This window comes from Pseudophryne corroboree, chromosome 4, assembly GCF_028390025.1.
Source record: "Pseudophryne corroboree isolate aPseCor3 chromosome 4, aPseCor3.hap2, whole genome shotgun sequence".
Classification (NCBI taxonomy): Eukaryota; Metazoa; Chordata; class Amphibia; order Anura; family Myobatrachidae; genus Pseudophryne; species Pseudophryne corroboree.
Window position 1 is genome coordinate 649,467,306 of NC_086447.1, and position 16,908 is coordinate 649,484,213.

General features: G+C 45.1%; 1 protein-coding gene and 1 pseudogene across 9 annotated transcripts in view; one reads left to right on the plus strand and one right to left on the minus strand.

Annotated features, from left to right (window-relative positions):
• The window catches only part of WDR27 (WD repeat domain 27), a 1,147,516-nt gene that overhangs the window by 1,097,327 nt on the left and 33,281 nt on the right, over positions 1–16,908 (plus strand). The window lies entirely within an intron of this gene.
• On the minus strand, positions 1,010–1,128 carry LOC134911934 (5S ribosomal RNA; annotated as a pseudogene).

Genomic DNA, 16,908 nt, shown 5'->3' on the forward strand with positions numbered 1-16,908 from the left:
GGCAGACTTAGCTTCTCCTAAAACAGCATGTCTACCTAGTATTGCTCCTTTAGTGCCGAAGGCTAAGAGTACTCTATTTCGCTCCTTTCGTCCTTCAGGGAAAGCAAAAGGTCAGGTATACCCTAAACAGGTTTGCACTTCCAAACCCAATAAGCCCAAACCCAAACGGGCCTGGGCTGCCCGTCAGCCTGCTTCCAAAACTGACAAGCCTGCCGCATGACGGGGCAGGCCTCCCTCTGGGGGATCCCAGGGTGGGGGGCCGACTTCTAGGGTATACCCAGGAATGGTTGAGGACCACTTCCGATGCCTGGGTACGGGAAGTTGTCACTCGAGGTTACGCCATATCCTTCAAAAATCATCCCCCTCATCGATTTTGCCTGACCGATGTCCCTTCGGATCAGGTGAAGGCAAAAACTCTTCATTCGGTGGTATAGTCCCTCCTGAATACAGGAGTGGTATTACAGGTGCCTCTGGCTCAGAGAGGCAAGGGATACTATTCACCGCTGTTCCTAGTCCCGAAACCGAACGGGTCCTCCTGGCCCATTCTCAACCTCAAGTCCTTGAACAAATTTGTGAGGGTCTCCAAGTTTCGTATGGAAACTCTTTGCTCTATTGTTCTAGCATTAGAACCTGGGGATTATATGGTCTCCCTGGACATACAGGATGCTTACCTGCATATTCCCATAGGTAATGGGAAAAAGAGAAACAAGAAAAAGTGACCTTTGTTGGGAGCACTCACTCTTGGAAACCGTTATAAACTTAAATATGTATGAGCAATGATATAAAGATGAAATAATTAAAACATAACCTTTAATAATATTTAAATAAGATATAAGTACACCAAAAAAGATTTTTTGTATCTAAAATGTGGCTATAATAAATATAAACCACCAACTAAGCTAAGACTGTGAATATATTGATGAATAAATAAGGCATTGATTACAGGCCCACCAGGCATTAGTCCGTAATGCTGCAAGGTTAGCGTAATAACCGATATAGTGCCGTCAAAAACCTACAACACCTGGTATTCCTTAGTGGTCATCCACCTAAGTACTGACCAGGCCCAACACCGTATTGCTTCCAAGATCGGACGAGATTGGGCATGCGCAGTGTGGTATGGTAGTAGGTTATTTTTGATACGGCAGAAAACTACAGTTGTTGTGCAGCCGATAGGTAAACACTAAACCTGATTGCTGTAATGAAAAAATAATCTCTTAATAGAGATATATATGTTTGACCATCATTGCAACCAATTTGTAACCCAATCTTATATGTATGCGGAGGTTTAAATCATGTGGTCAATAAAGCTTGCCAGCAAACTGCCTATATATTTCTTTGTGTGCTTTGCAGTTTACAGGCAGTTTGCTGGCAAGCTTTATTGACCACATGATTTAAACCTCCGCATACCTATAAGCGTTCTTCAGGACCATAGCCCTTCCAGTCAATAAGATACTGCAATTGACCGTAATGGAAACGTGAATCCAGAATCTTGGCAACTTCATACTCAACTCCCCGTTGAGTTTTGACTTTAGGAGCCGGAGGAAGAGCAGAATGAAACCGATTCAGGATAAGCGGTTTCAACAGGGAAACATGGAATGTCCTGGGTATCTTCAGGAAGGGAGGTAACTGGAGTTTGTAGGCAACAGGATTGATGACTTGTTCAATTTTGAAAGGACCGATGTAACGAGGTGCAAACTTCATGCTGGGAACTCTCAACCTCAAATTCTTCGTGGACAACCACACACGATCACCCACCTTGAGAGCAGGAACCGCTGTACGCTTTCTATCAGCAAACTTCTTGTACCTGAACGAGGCTTTGAGCAGGGCCGCTCGCACACTCTTCCAGTTGTTAGAAAACTGACGCAAGGTGACATCCACTGCTGGAACAGAAGTTGCTGGAAGCGGTTGGAATTCTGGAACTTTAGGGTGGAATCCATAGTTGATGAAGAATGGTGTTGAAGAAGATGAGGAATGGTATTGATTGTTGTGACTGAACTCGGCCCAAGGAAGGAATTGAACCCAGTCATCTTGAGAGGAAGACACATAAATGCGGAGGAAGGCCTCCAAGTCCTGATTCACCCTCTCGGTTTGACCATTGGTCTGAGGATGATAAGCTGTAGAAAACTTCAACTTGACTTGGAGGGCTTGACATAAACTTCGCCAAAACTTGGCTACAAATTGTACACCACGATCAGAGATGATCTCTTCAGGAAGACCGTGGAGTCGGAAGATTTCTTGAATAAACACTTGAGCCAGCTTGGAAGCTGACGGAAGACCGGTGAGAGGTATGAAATGTGCCATCTTGGTGAACCAGTCAACTACCACCCAGATGGTATTAAACTTGTTGCACATAGGCAGGTCTGTAACGAAGTCCATCGACAAATGGGTCCACGGTCGACGGGGAACAGATAATGGAACCAGTTGCCCCGCAGGCGACTGGCGGGAGACTTTGTGTTGGGCACACTTTGGGCAAGAGGCAATAAACTCCATGACGTCTTTCTTCAGAGTTGGCCACCAATAGGCCCTAGAGATAAACTCAAAGGTTTTCTGGATGCCTGTATGTCCGGCAAAACGGGAAGCATGGGCCCAATGCATGAGCTTCTTCCTTAACACCGGCTTCACAAAACTTTTCCCTGGTGGAGGCGTAGAGTCCATCCCTACCGTGGAGAATGCCAACGGATTAATAATAGGATGCCTGTCCGAAGACTCTGACTCATTTTCTTGCTCCCATGAGCAGGAAAGGGCATCGGCCTTGCGATTCTGAGAACCCGGACAGAACTGGAGTTTAAAATCGAACCTGGAAAAGAAAAGTGCCCATCTGGCTTGACGAGGGTTAAGACATTGTGCGCTTTTCAGATATAAAAGATTCTTGTAGTCGGTAAGTATAGTGACTGAATGGGAAGCTCCCTCCAACAGATATCTCCACTCTTCTAGAGCGAGCTTGATGGCTAGCAACTTCTGGTCGCCAATGGCATAGTTGCGCTCAGCTGGGGAGAACTTCCGGGAGAAGAAACTGCAAGGATGTATATGACCATCTTTAGCCCTCTGGGATAACACCGCTCCTACTCCAACGGAAGAGGCATCCACCTCAAGGATGAAAGGAGAGTCGATGTCGGGCTGTTTCAGAACTGGTGCAGAGATGAACCGTTGCTTTAATAGATGAAAAGCTTGCGTAGCTTCTTCAGACCACTTGGACGGGTTAGCACCCTTCTTGGTAAATGCAGTGATAGGCGCCACAATGGTGGAAAAGTCTCGTATAAACTTTCTGTAGTAATTGGCGAACCCTAAGAACCTCTGGACCCCTTTGAGGGTTAGGGGTATCGGCCAATTCTGGATTGCTTGTAGTTTCTCAGGATCCATCTCTAGTCCGGAACCGGACACAATGTAACCTAGAAACGGAATGGATTTGACTTCAAAAACACATTTCTCTAATTTGCAATAGAGATGATTGACACGGAGACGGGACAGAACCTCCTTTACCCAGAAGCGATGTTCCTCTAGATTATTGGCAAAGATAAGGATATCATCTAAATAAACCACGACATGGCAGGATGTCTCTGAAGATTACATTCACGAAATGCTGGAAAACAGCTGGAGCGTTGCTCAATCCGAAGGGCATGACGAGGTACTCATAATGTCCATCCCGGGTGTTAAAGGCGGTCTTCCACTCGTCACCCTCACGGATCCGGATGAGATGGTAGGCACCCCTCAAATCCAACTTTGTAAAGATGGTTGCTCCGCTAACTCTATCGAAGAGCTCTTTAATCAAGGGTAAAGGATAACGGTTCTTAATGGTAATGTCGTTCAAACCTCTGTAGTCAATGCACGGCCGCAGGCCACCGTCTTTCTTCTTAACAAAAAAGAAGCCTGCGCCAGCTGGAGAAGAGGAAGGTCGAATAAAACCCTTCACCAGGTTCTCCTTGATGTACTCCTCCATGGAATGCGTCTCTGGAAGGGACAATGGATAAGTTCGGCCTCGAGGTGGAACCTTCCCTGGGATGAGATCAATTGGACAGTCCCATTCTCTATGAGGAGGAAGGATATCAGCGGAGGCTTTACTGAACACATCTGTGTAGTCTTGATATGGAGGAGGTGGAACATCAGACGACCTGGGGGAGGAAGAACAAACAGGAAGGACTTTGGACAAACAGGTCTCAGCACAGGAGGGACCCCATGCTAGTATCTGCGTAGTCGTCCAGTCAATCGATGGATTGTGAAGACGGAGCCATGGAAGGCCCAAAACCACTGGATGTGTGGCTCTTGGAATCACTAGAAAGGAAATAAATTCTGAATGAAGAACTCCTACTCTCAGACGAACTGGTAGAGTCCTTAAAGAAATAACTGCGTCAAAAATCTTACTGCCATCCACGGCAGTCAAGGAAATAGACGTAGGAAGTCTCTCGGTGGGTAGGGACCACCGTTTAACATAAGCTTCGGTTATGAAATTCCCAGCTGCTCCGGAATCAAGGAGGGCAATGACGTTCCTATAACGTTGAGCAATTTGAAGCGAGACTGGGAGATTACAATCATGAGGAGATGGAGAGGAGATCATTACTCCTAGCCGGCCCTCTCCTTGGCGAGCTAGGATTTGGAGTTTCCCGGACGTTTGGGACAGGCATAGATAGCGTGAGACGGAGCTGCACAGTAGAGACAGAGAGACTCAGAGAGACGTCTTCGGCGCTCAGCGGGAGATAGACGGGAACGACCAATTTGCATGGGCTCATCTTTGGATGGAGACGGTTGACGAGGAGGAGTAGCAGAAGATTTTGGAATAGATGATCTTCCTCGCTCAGTTGCTCTTTCTCTGAAACGTAGATCAACCTTTGTGCATAGTGAAATTAGCTCATCCAACTTAGAAGGCAAGTCTCTGGTAGCTAATTCATCCTTGATGCGTTCTGATAAGCCATGCCAGAATGCAGCATACAGGGCCTCGTCGTTCCATGCCAGTTCGGATGCCAGGATTTTGAACTGAATAAGATACTGTCCCACAGTACGTGTTCCCTGGCATAAACGGAGAATCTCAGATGAAGCAGAGGTTACCCGGCCTGGCTCGTCGAAGATGCGCCTGAATGTAGCTATAAAGTCAGTATAGGAAGACAACAGGGTATCAGACTTCTCCCATAAAGGTGATGCCCAGTCAAGGGCTGAGCCACTGAGAAGGGAAATAATATAGGCAATTTTAGTATGGTCACTGGGGAAATTGCCAGGTTGTAGCTCAAAATGGATTTCACATTGGTTGAGAAATCCCCTGCAGAATCTTGGAGATCCGTCAAATTTCCCTGGCGTTGGAAGATGAAGACGTGGAGTGGAAATGGGTAAGGTGGGTGGGGTTACAGCTGGTGTCACTGTTGTGGACGCACTGGACGTGCCAGGTCCACGGAGGGTCGTTTGAATCCCATCCAGTCGGGTAGAGAGATCCTGGAGACAGAGGATGATGTGGCCTTGTGCAGCCTCCTGATGTTCGATTCTGGCTGCCAGTTCTTGCATCGGCCTGGCCGCTTGATCCTGGTCTCCGACTGGATTCATATGGTCAGTGCTTACTGTCACAACTGAGGGTTTAGGCTGACAGGAGGAAGCCTCAGTTGTAGGGGCTGAAATTAAATTAAACTTGGGAGGTTTAATCAGACCCCTGGACATGTAAGTGTAGAAGGATTACCCGAAGGTGTGACCATGACAACCAGGTTAAAAGTCAATAAAAGTTTTATTAACAGACTCCGTGTTGAAACAACAGTATTCACAGTTGATAAAAGCAATGGCAAATAATTCAGTTCCTGGATCACTTATAACCATGGGAGGTATCACAGAGCACTGGTAGGTTGAGGAACAGATGTTAAAGTCCTTTGATGGAATAACCTTACCAGGCCTGGCTGTAGTAGTGAAGATAGCCGAGGAACACGCCAGTAGAAGTATAGATGTAGTTGGTAACTTGAACAGGCTGTTGTAGATACTGGATGGAACCAGCCAGATGGTAGAGACACGGAGTGGATGCTGAATGGAATCAGCCAGGTGATGAAGACATGGAGTGGATGCTGGATGGAACCAGACAGGTGATGAAGACACGGAGTGGATGCTGGATGGAACCAGTCAGGTGATGAAGACACGGAGTAGATACTGTAAGATGCTAGGGAGCGTGGAAACAGAAGAGTTGACAAGAGGTTACCGGTGGTAGTGGATACTGCTGGTAAGTAGGGATCCGCTGGAACAACACCGGCACTTTAAGGAAACTGGATACTGCTGGAAGCTGACCGCTGGAAGCAGATGGGTTAATAGCTGGAAGCTGGAATAGCCACGGAGGGCTGCAGAGTCAGGCTGCACCGCAGGATGGAAGGCAGGTGCGGGTCTCGTAGTGGATGCTGGAGACAGGAGCTGGAACCTGGAGAAACAACCACAGGAGAGAGAGACTGGAGCAAGGTTTGACATTCAAAGCACTGACCATTTCCTGGTTCAGGCACAGGATACTTATACCTGCTGCAGGGCAGGCATTGGCTGACCAATCATGCAGATTCACAGTGCAGCGGATTGGTGGAGATTGAACATGTGACTGGAACAAACATGGCTGCGCCCATGTTAGTACTGGAGGGAAAGTTGGTTTGGAAAACCATGTGGAAACATAGCAGCAATGGCGGCGCCGGCCGCCGGAGGACAGGAGACGCCAAACTGACAACTGCACACTGAGACACATGGATGACAGCGGAGGCCGCGGCAGGCATGGGGCACCACTCTGACAACCTGCATACTGGAATACAGGAGCGGCGGCGGAGGCCGCGGAGGACGGGAGACGTCACACTGGATTCAAACATGGCGCCGCTGTGACAGCGTCCCAGAGTGACAAGAGGGATATGCAGAGTGTGGACATCAGTAACACAGATGAGATCCGGCCCTGGAACGCTGAGCCAGCTTCAGAAGGCATCTAAAAGGCAAGTAATGGTGTCCATATACCCGGATCGTCACAGCCGGGTTCTTGTGCCCGCTACAGTGCGTCTCCTCCCATAAGGAACTGCTTTAGGACATCCCCAGTGTCATTCCCTGTGGAGCCCAGTGTACCCCGCAGCAGAAAATGAGATTTATGGTAAGAACTTACCGTTGTTAAATCTTTTTCTGTGAGGTACATTGGGCTCCACAAGGCGCCCACCCTGACGCACTTAGCATCTTTAGATTGGTATGGCATTAGCCGCTGACACTTTCTCCTGTCGTGAGAATGTGGTGTATGTGGCTACTAACAGTTGTCGTCTCTTTTGCCTGCTACTGCATTGGACTGGTTAACAAAAACTGAGCTCCTGTGCACGGAGGCGGCGCTAAGCATTCTGGGAAGAAGGTCAAAGCTTTGAGCCTGTTGGTGCCTCGGATCAAGATCCTACTCTACACCCCAATGTCATTCCCTGTGGAGCCCAGTGTACCTCGCAGAAAGAGATTTAACAACGGTAAGTTCTTACCATAAATCTCGTTTTTTTGGCAGAGTGGTATGCATTAGTATTCATTAGTTGGCAAATAAGGGTAACTAGTTAGTAGTCAGGGTGGCTCTAGGTTCTAGGTGGAGTATGGGGTTTGAGTGACTTGAGGTAGTCTGCAGTGAGTTTTAGAGTACATGTGGGGAATTGTGTGGCAAATGGGAGGCCTGAGTGGCATGGTTGGCATAGTGTAGTGTAGATATGAGGGCATGTAAGAGTATTCAGGTAATTTTGTGTCATTTTTGTGTTTTACAAAAAATATTTCCGTAGAGTTGATCAGATATTTAATGGCAAATGAAAAAGAATGTAGGAGATGAAGTGTAAAGAAACATTTGTGTGATCATAGGTATTGTTTCAATTTATTACTGAGATTAAGAGTAGTATGGGTCATTCAAATGTGGTCAGACGTGCTATCACTGCTGCTATCTTGCTGTATGTAAATGTGGGTGTGATACAAATAAGAATCTTCCTGCATGTGCCCACTGCTTCCTAGATCGAACACCCCCCCCCCCCCCCCCAATGCCTGCTGTGATGCCAATCACTGCTGATCGGTCAGCCTAACAGCACCCCCTAACCAGTGGCTGCAGGTATTAGCAGCCATGGGGGAAATGTGAAAGAGCAGCCTCTTACCTTTCCTCTGATGATACAGAGAAAGGCAGGTGCCAAAAAAGTTGTTGATGTTCGAACCATTGGTGGTTGCAATGTTCCAGCCATTGATGTTTTTACTGATGGTCTGAAATATTTATTTATTTTTAGAAAAATTGTTGTTGTTTTTTTTATATATAAAAGCATATTGGATATAATTTAAATAAGTGTTCTTAACATAATTCAGCCATAAAAACAAAACACCTATTTCTGAGCAGTTTTTGGAAAAAATATTAACAGGTTAAGTGGCTAAAAGTGATTGAGTAAGATGTGCAGACAGGAACAGCAGGAGTTTTCGACCAAAAAAGATTCGCTCCAGTGCAGTTTTAAGTTTCAAGTGATGATTGCTTTTGAGGTTCTGCAATTGGATATCCCAAAATTGTATAAAAGAAAAGTAATGGCAAAATGTAGTGCACACAGTTTCAGAATGTCAGGTTTCAGTGCGGTTAACACCAGCCCACTAGCGTGGATGCTAGTTTCTGGATTTCAGCATCATGTCCCTCTGATTTCAGCATCATGTACCAATCGGATGGAGCTTCCAGTCCAGCTAACCATGTCCACCAATGGCTGAGAAGCAAGGGGTATAAAAGGCGTCTTCTGGCAATCAGAAGGTGCCAGAGCAACGTCTGTATTTAGGCGTCCTGTGGCTCCAGTTACCAGGTCTCCCTGTGTATCTGCATGTCTTACCCGCACTTTGTTCCAGCTACTGCAGCTGATTGTACTAAGCTATTCCAGTCCATCCCAGATACATTGTACCAAGTGATCCATAGTGCCAAGCCATTCCGGTTCGAGCCCAGATATGTTGTTCCAAGCCATTCTGGTCTAGCCCGGATCCATTGTACTAAGTCATTCCAGTCCAGCCCAGTTCCATTATACCACACTACTCATTTTGCCAAGCCATTCCGGTTCAAGCCCGGATCCAATGTGCCAAGCTATTCTGGTTCAGCCCGGATCCATTGTACCAAGCTATTCATAGTGCCAAACCATTCTGGTTCAAGCCCTTATCCATTGTGCCTAGTATTCTGGTCCAGCCCGGATCCATTGTACCAAGTTATAATCCAAGGTCTGTTCAAGCCAAGCCTCTTGTATCACGTTATTATCTCCAAGTTTATCTCCCAGCCATTGATATTCTGTGAGAAGGAATTACTTACATCCACCTAGCTTTCTGCCCTGTAAACAAGTACCTGTTTCAGACCATGAATCTTTCCAACCCAAACAAAGCCCTGAAAACCTGACGCAAAAAATCAGTGTGTTGAAGAAATTATGAGGTTACTCACCCTTTAGCGGTTTAAGTATGGCATTAGACAATCTTGTCAAGTAGTAGCTGCTTGACCAATATGGAATAGTTATGTGGAGTTTGTATCTTTGGTGTAAGTTCAATGCTTAAGGGAAAAAAGTGGAATATATATAGTGTGTACTGTTTTTCAAATCAATAAAGCACTTTTGAAAGAAAAGTTTAAAATTTATTGTTTCAAAGGTACCTTATTGATTTGAAAACAGCACACGCTATATCCTTTTCCACGTTTTGTTCTCTTGAGCCCTGAACTTACAAAAACGATCCAAACTCCACACAACTATTCTAGATTGGTTAGGCAACCACCACAGGACAACATTGCAAGATTGTTCAATGCCATACTTTAACCTCTAAAGGGTGTGAGTAAACCTCCTAATTTTCTTCAACACTGTGATTTTCAAACACTGTGTACAGTACATATGGCCATTACTTTTCTTTTAAACACTTTTGGGATATCCATTTGGAGAACCTCCAAAGCAATCATCACTTGAAAGTTAAGACAGCGCTGGAGCCAATTTTTTTAAAGCCGCTATCTCAGGAGTTTAGTTGAAAACTCCTGCTGTTCCTGGCTGCACATCTTATTCCATCACCTTTAAAAAGCTCTTGATTATCCAATACCATACTTAAAACTCAAAGGAGTGTGCTCCTAATTTTCTTCAATACTGATTTGTTTTGTTTAAACAGTGTACACTATATTTTGCCATCTTTTCTTTTACACACTATCAGGATATCCAGGTGGAGACTCTCCAAAGCAATCATCACTTAAAAATGAAGGCAGTAGTGGAGCCCATCTCCTTTATTCATAATTCTAGCTTTATGTAAAAGCTGAACCCAGTTAAAGACCTTATATTTAATTGATTAGTTATGGTCACTAACTTTTTGAGAATGTATTTTAAAATCCATTATTTATATTTATAAAAGTTTTAATCAATTATTTGATTTACTGTTGCATAAAATCTAAGCCATTAGTTAAAGAGAAGGACAACAATTTAATGAAGTACAAAAATCAGTTTGGAATAATATATTTACAAAACATTTATTTTGGACAGTTGTTTTTTCTTTTATAATGTTTGATTGATTTTGTATAAGGCAGTAAAACACAATGTATTCGTAAAGATCTAGGTTTGTACTTTGCAATATAAGGCATTTGGTTAAAATAAAAACTGATTGACAACACATTGACAATTCCAAATATTAGCCTGTTGTACACTGTTGCACATAGGAGAACTTGGCCAGAAAAGTGTCTGGAGGGATTGCTGCTAGGAAAGTTTGGTTTATTCATATTTGATAAATGTTAATTTTTAAGACAGCTCAAAGTTAAAAGCTCCCAGAAAACAGATTTTTTTTCCCATTGTGGATCATATTTTTATCCTTTCATGTGGCCAGATATAGTAACATGTCCTTAGCTTTTTTCCCTTAGGTTCTATTCAGCAATTACACAATTGCTTATTTTTTAAACTCTATTAATCATTGCTTTGTCTTTGATATATTCTTTTCATTTTATCACAATATTCTGTTAATAATCATGTATTAGTGAAAAGTCCAGCATACTGAGCAGATTATAACAGACCCCCTTGTTTTTTTAATTCTACATTTGGATTCAGTTATTGAAGCAGATACATGCGTTATAAATTGTTCATTGTCTTGCGTTGTCATTAAAGCCAAAGTAAAAAATAATGTGTGAGAAAGATATTTGAATGGCCTAGTGCAGACATCACTTTGTCTAGTCATGATATATAGATGTGCCCTGTGCTAATAATTGCCAGGTTCCATAAATGTCATAACGTTGCATAGGTTTGCTATATCTTGTGTGTAATTAAACGTACTGCAACATATCCTATGAAAACTAGTACTCCCTGTGACCTATAATTATTTTTCTTGCATGTCAACACATCCTGTCCATTAATAAAGCAGATATTATTATTTATTCACAGTTTCTTATATAGTGCAGCAAATTCCGTTGCGCTTTACAATTGGAAATAACAATGGTATAACAAACTGGGTGATTACAAACAGTCATAGAGGTAGGAAGGCCTGATATGATAGAATGATACTCGCAATACTTGCAAGTAACTTAATAATAATAATAATAATATTTATATAGCGCTCTTTCTTTAACAGTATAGTACATACAGTATGTGACAGAAGTACAATTTAATGAAGCTTACACCATCTATAGAACTTACTATATCAAGGTGGTTTTAGGTATTTGTGTAAAAAAAGAAGTGATCTCTTTAAAGAATAAAATTGCATATCATTAATATTAAAAAATATTTGTATAGTCAAACAGAAATGTGAACTCTAATTATGTCTGTCTAGGATAATACATTCGCTAATTTCTAGCTGGCAATAATGGTGGGCACAGAAGGAGCTCCAGATAGGCGCAAATGCAGGATTTACTTGGGGGGAGTTTCCGTATTTTAAATATATATGTAAAATATACATATATAGGAAGCGGTGTTGGCAGCACTCAGGTAGTGAAAAGAATTTTCATTACCTGAGTGCTGGTGACACCACTTGCTATTTTTGGGCTCCTGGCCGGCGGGCACCATCAAAAGGCATCAGGGCTGTTATTTACATATGGAGTGCTGTCTCATGGACTTTATATATATATATATATATATATATATATGAGTGATGAGCGGGTTCGGTTCCTCGGAATCCGAACCCGCCCGAACTTCACCTTTTTTTTACACGGGTCAGAGCGACTCGGATCCTCCCACCTTGCTCGGTTAACCCGAGCGCGCCCGAACGTCATCATCCCGCTGTCGGATTCTCGCGAGACTCGGATTCTATATAAGGAGCCGCGCGTCGCCGCCATTTTCACACGTGCATTGAGATTGATAGGGAGAGGACGTGGCTGGCGTCCTCTCCGTAATAGAAAAGACTAAGTCTAAGAGTGACATTGTTATAATTGTGGGGAGGATTGGGGACGGGGAGCAGCTGTTAGGGAGTACAGTGCAGGGTTTTGATTATACCACCAGTGATTTTAATCCTTTGTTACTCTGTCTGAAAAAAACGCTCCACCATATCTGTGGCTGTGCTCACTCAGTGTGCTGCACTGCTGCATGATATATCTGTGCTGAGTGCACTGCTCTGCTCACACTGCCTAATTGTGGGGACTGGGGAGCAGTTATAGCAGGAGTACAGTGCACAGTTTTGCTGACAGTGACCACCAGTCCAGTATACGTTTGTCTGCCTGAAAAACACTGTGGTGTTTTTTTTTTCTTTCTTCATGCTAGTTTGTTTAGCAGTCTGCTGACAGTGTCCACCAGGTCCGTTATACAGTATATTATATATATATATAAGCAGTACGGTAGGCCACGGCTGTACCTACCTCTGTGTCGTCAGTGCACTCGTCGTCCATAAGTATAAGTAATACTATACTATCCATCCATCTACATTGTATACCTGTGGTGTTTTTTTTTTCTTTCTTCATACTAGTTTAGCAGTCTGCTGACAGTGTCCACCAGATCCGTTATACAGTATATTATATATATATAAGCAGCAGTACGGTAGGCCACGGCTGTACCTACCTCTGTGTCGTCACTCGTCGTCCAGAAGTATAAGTAATAATAGTATACTATCCATCCATCTACATTGTATACCTGTGGTGGCTTTTAGTTGTGCGCAAAATATGGAGAACAAAAATGTGGAGGTTAAAAAAATAGGGAAAGATCAAGATCCACTTCCACCTCGTGCTGAAGCTGCTGCCACTAGTCATGGCCGAGACGATGAAATGCCATCAACGTCGTCTGCCAAGGCCGATGCCCAATGTCATAGTACAGAGCATGTAAAATCCAAAACACAAAAGATCAGTAAAAAAATTACCCAAAAATCAAAATTAAAAGCGTCTGAGGAGAAGCGTAAACTTGCCAATATGCCATTTACGACACGGAGTGGCAAGGAACGGCTGAGGCCCTGGCCTATGTTCATGGCTAGTGGTTCAGCTTCACATGAGGATGGAAGCACTCATCCTCTCGCTAGAAAAAAAAAAAGACTTGCGGCAAAAGCACAGCAAAGAACTGTGCGTTCTTCGAAATCACAAATCCCAAAGGAGAGTCCAATTGTGTCGGTTGCGATTCCTGACCTTCCCAACACTGGACGGGAAGAGCTTGCGCCTTCCACCATTTGCACGCCCCCTGCAAGTGTTGAAAGGAGCACCCGCAGTCCAGTTCCTGATAGTGAAATTGAAGATGTCAGTGTTGAAGTACACCAGGATGAGGATATGGGTGTTGCTGGCGCTGGGGAGGAAATTGACAAGGAGGATTCTGATGGTGAGGTGGTTTGTTTAAGTCAGGCACCCGGGGAGACACCTGTTGTTCGTGGGAGGAATATGGCCATTGACATGCCTGGTGAAAATACCAAAAAAATCAGCTCTTCAGTGTGGAAGTATTTCAACAGAAATGCGGACAACAGGTGTCAAGCCGTGTGTTGCCTTTGTCAAGCTGTAATAAGTAGGGGTAAGGACGTTAACCACCTCGGAACATCCTCGCTTATACGTCACCTGCAGCGCATTCATAATAAGTCAGTGACAAGTTCAAAAACTTTGGGCGACAGCGGAAGCAGTCCACTGACCAGTAAATACCTTCCTCTTGTAACCAAGCTCGCGCAAACCACACCACCAACTCCCTCAGTGTCAATTTCCTCCTTAACCAGGAAAGCCAATAGTCCTGCTGGCCATGTCACTGGCAAGTCTGACGAGTCCTCTCCTGCCTGGGATTCCTCCGATGCATCCTTGAGTGTAATGCCTACTGCTGCTGGCGCTGCTGTTGTTGCTGCTGGGAGTCGATGGTCATCCCAGAGGGGAAGTCGGAAGACCACTTGTACTACTTCCAGTAAGCAATTGACTGTCCAACAGTCCTTTGCGAGGAAGATGAAATATCACAGCAGTCATCCTGTTGCAAAGCGGATAACTGAGGCCTTGGCAACTATGTTGGTGTTAGACGTGCGTCCAGTATCCGCCGTTAGTTCACAGGGAACTAGACAATTTCTTGAGGTAGTGTGCCCCCGTTACCAAATACCATCTAGGTTCCACTTCTCTAGGCAGGCGATACCGAGAATGTACACGGACGTCAGAAAAAGACTCACCAGTGTCCTAAAAAATGCAGTTGTACCCAATGTCCACTTAACCACGGACATGTGGACAAGTGGAGCAGGGCAGACTCAGGACTACATGACTGTGACAGCCCACTGGGTAGATGTATTGCCTCCCGCTGCAAGAACAGCAGCGGCGGCACCAGTAGCAGCATTTCGCAAACGCCAACTCGTTCCTAGGCAGGCTACGCTTTGTATCACCGCTTTCCAGAATACGCACACAGCTGAAAACCTCTTACGGCAACTGAGGAAGATCATCGCAGAATGGCTTACCCCAATTGGACTCTCCTGGGGATTTGTGGCATCGGACAACGCCAGCAATATTGTGCGTGCATTACATCTGGGCAAATTCCAGCACGTCCCATGTTTTGCACATACCTTGAATTTGGTGGTGCAGAATTATTTAAAAAACGACAGGGGCGTGCAAGAGATGCTGTCGGTGGCCAGACGAATTGCGGGCCACTTTCGGCGTACAGGCACCGCGTACAGAAGACTGGAGCACCACCAAAAAAACCTGAACCTGCCCTGCCATCATCTGAAGCAAGAGGTGGCAACGAGGTGGAATTCAACCCTCTATATGCTTCAGAGGATGGAGGAGCAGCAAAAGGCCATTCAAGCCTATACATCTGGCCACAATATAGGCAAAGGAGGTGGAATGCACCTGTCTCAAGCGCAGTGGAGAATGATTTCAACGTTGTGCAAGGTTCTGCTGCCCTTTGAACTTGCCACACGTGAAGTCAGTTCAGACACTGCCAGCCTGAGTCAGGTCATTCCCCTCATCAGGCTTTTGCAGAAGAAGCTGGAGGCATTGAAGGAGTAGCTAAAACAGAGCGATTCCGCTAGGCATGTGGGACTTGTGGATGGAGCCCTTCATTCGCTTAACCAGGATTCACGTGTGGTCAATCTGTTGAAATCAGAGCACTACATTTTGGCCACCGTGCTCGATCCTAGATTTAAAACCTACGTTGGATCTCTCTTTCCGGCAGACACAAGTCTGCAGGGGTTCAAAGAACTGCTGGTGAGAAAATTGTCAAGTCAATCGGAACGCGACCTGTCAACATCTCCTCCTTCACATTCTCCCGCAACTGGGGGTGCGAGGAAAAGGCTACGAATTCCGAGCCCACCCACTGGCGGTGATGCAGGGCAGTCTGGAGCGACTGCTGATGCTGACATCTGGTCCGGACTGAAGGACCTGCCAACGATTACTGACATGTCGTCTACTGTCACTGCATATGATTCTCTCACCATTGAAAGAATGGTGGAGGATTATATGAGTGACCGCATCCAAGTAGGCACGTCAGACAGTCCGTACGTATACTGGCAGGGAAAAGAGGCAATTTGGAGGCCCTTGCACAAACTGGCTTTATTCTACCTAAGTTGCCCTCCCTCCAGTGTGTACTCCGAAAGAGTGTTTAGTGCCGCCGCTCACCTTGTCAGCAATCGGCGTACGAGGTTACTTCCAGAAAATGTGGAGAAGATGATGTTCATTAAAATGAATTATAATCAATTCCTCCATGGAGACATTCACCAGCAGCAATTGCCTCCAGAAAGTACACGGGGATCTGAGATGGTGGATTCCAGTGGGGACGAATTATTAATCTGTGAGGAGGGGGATGTACACAGTGAAAGGGGTGATGAATCGGATGATGATGATGAGGTGGACATCTTGCCTCTGTAGAGCCAGTTTGTGCAAGGAGAGATTGATTGCTTCTTTTTTGGTGGGGGCCCAAACCAACCAGTCATTTCAGTCACAGTCGTGTGGCAGACCCTGTCGCTGAAATGATGGGTTGGTTAAAGTGTGCATGTCCTGTTTATACAACATAAGGGTGGGTGGGAGGGCCCAAGGACAATTCCATCTTGCACCTCTTTTTTCTTTGCGTCATGTGCTGTTTGGGGAGTATTTTTTGGAAGGGCCATCCTGCGTGACACTGCAGTGCCACTCCTAGATGGGCCAGGTGTTTGTGTCGGCCACTAGGGTCGCTTAGCTTACTCACACAGCTACCTCATTGCGCCTCTTTTTTTTCTTCTTTGCGTCATGTGCTGTTTGGGGAGTATTTTTTGGAAGGGCCATCCTGCCTGACACTGCAGTGCCACTCCTAGATGGGCCAGGTGTTTGTGTCGGCCACTAGGGTCGCTTAGCTTACTCACACAGCTACCTCATTGCGCCTCTTTTTTTTCTTCTTTGCGTCATGTGCTGTTTGGGGAGTATTTTTTGGAAGGGCCATCCTGCCTGACACTGCAGTGCCACTCCTAGATGGGCCAGGTGTTTGTGTCGGCCACTAGGGTCGCTTAGCTTAGCCATCCAGCGACCTCGGTGCAAATTTTAGGACTAAAAATAATATTGTGAGGTGTGAGGTGTTCAGAATAGACTGAAAATGAGTGTAAATTATGGTTATTGAGGTTAATAATACTATGGGCTCAAAA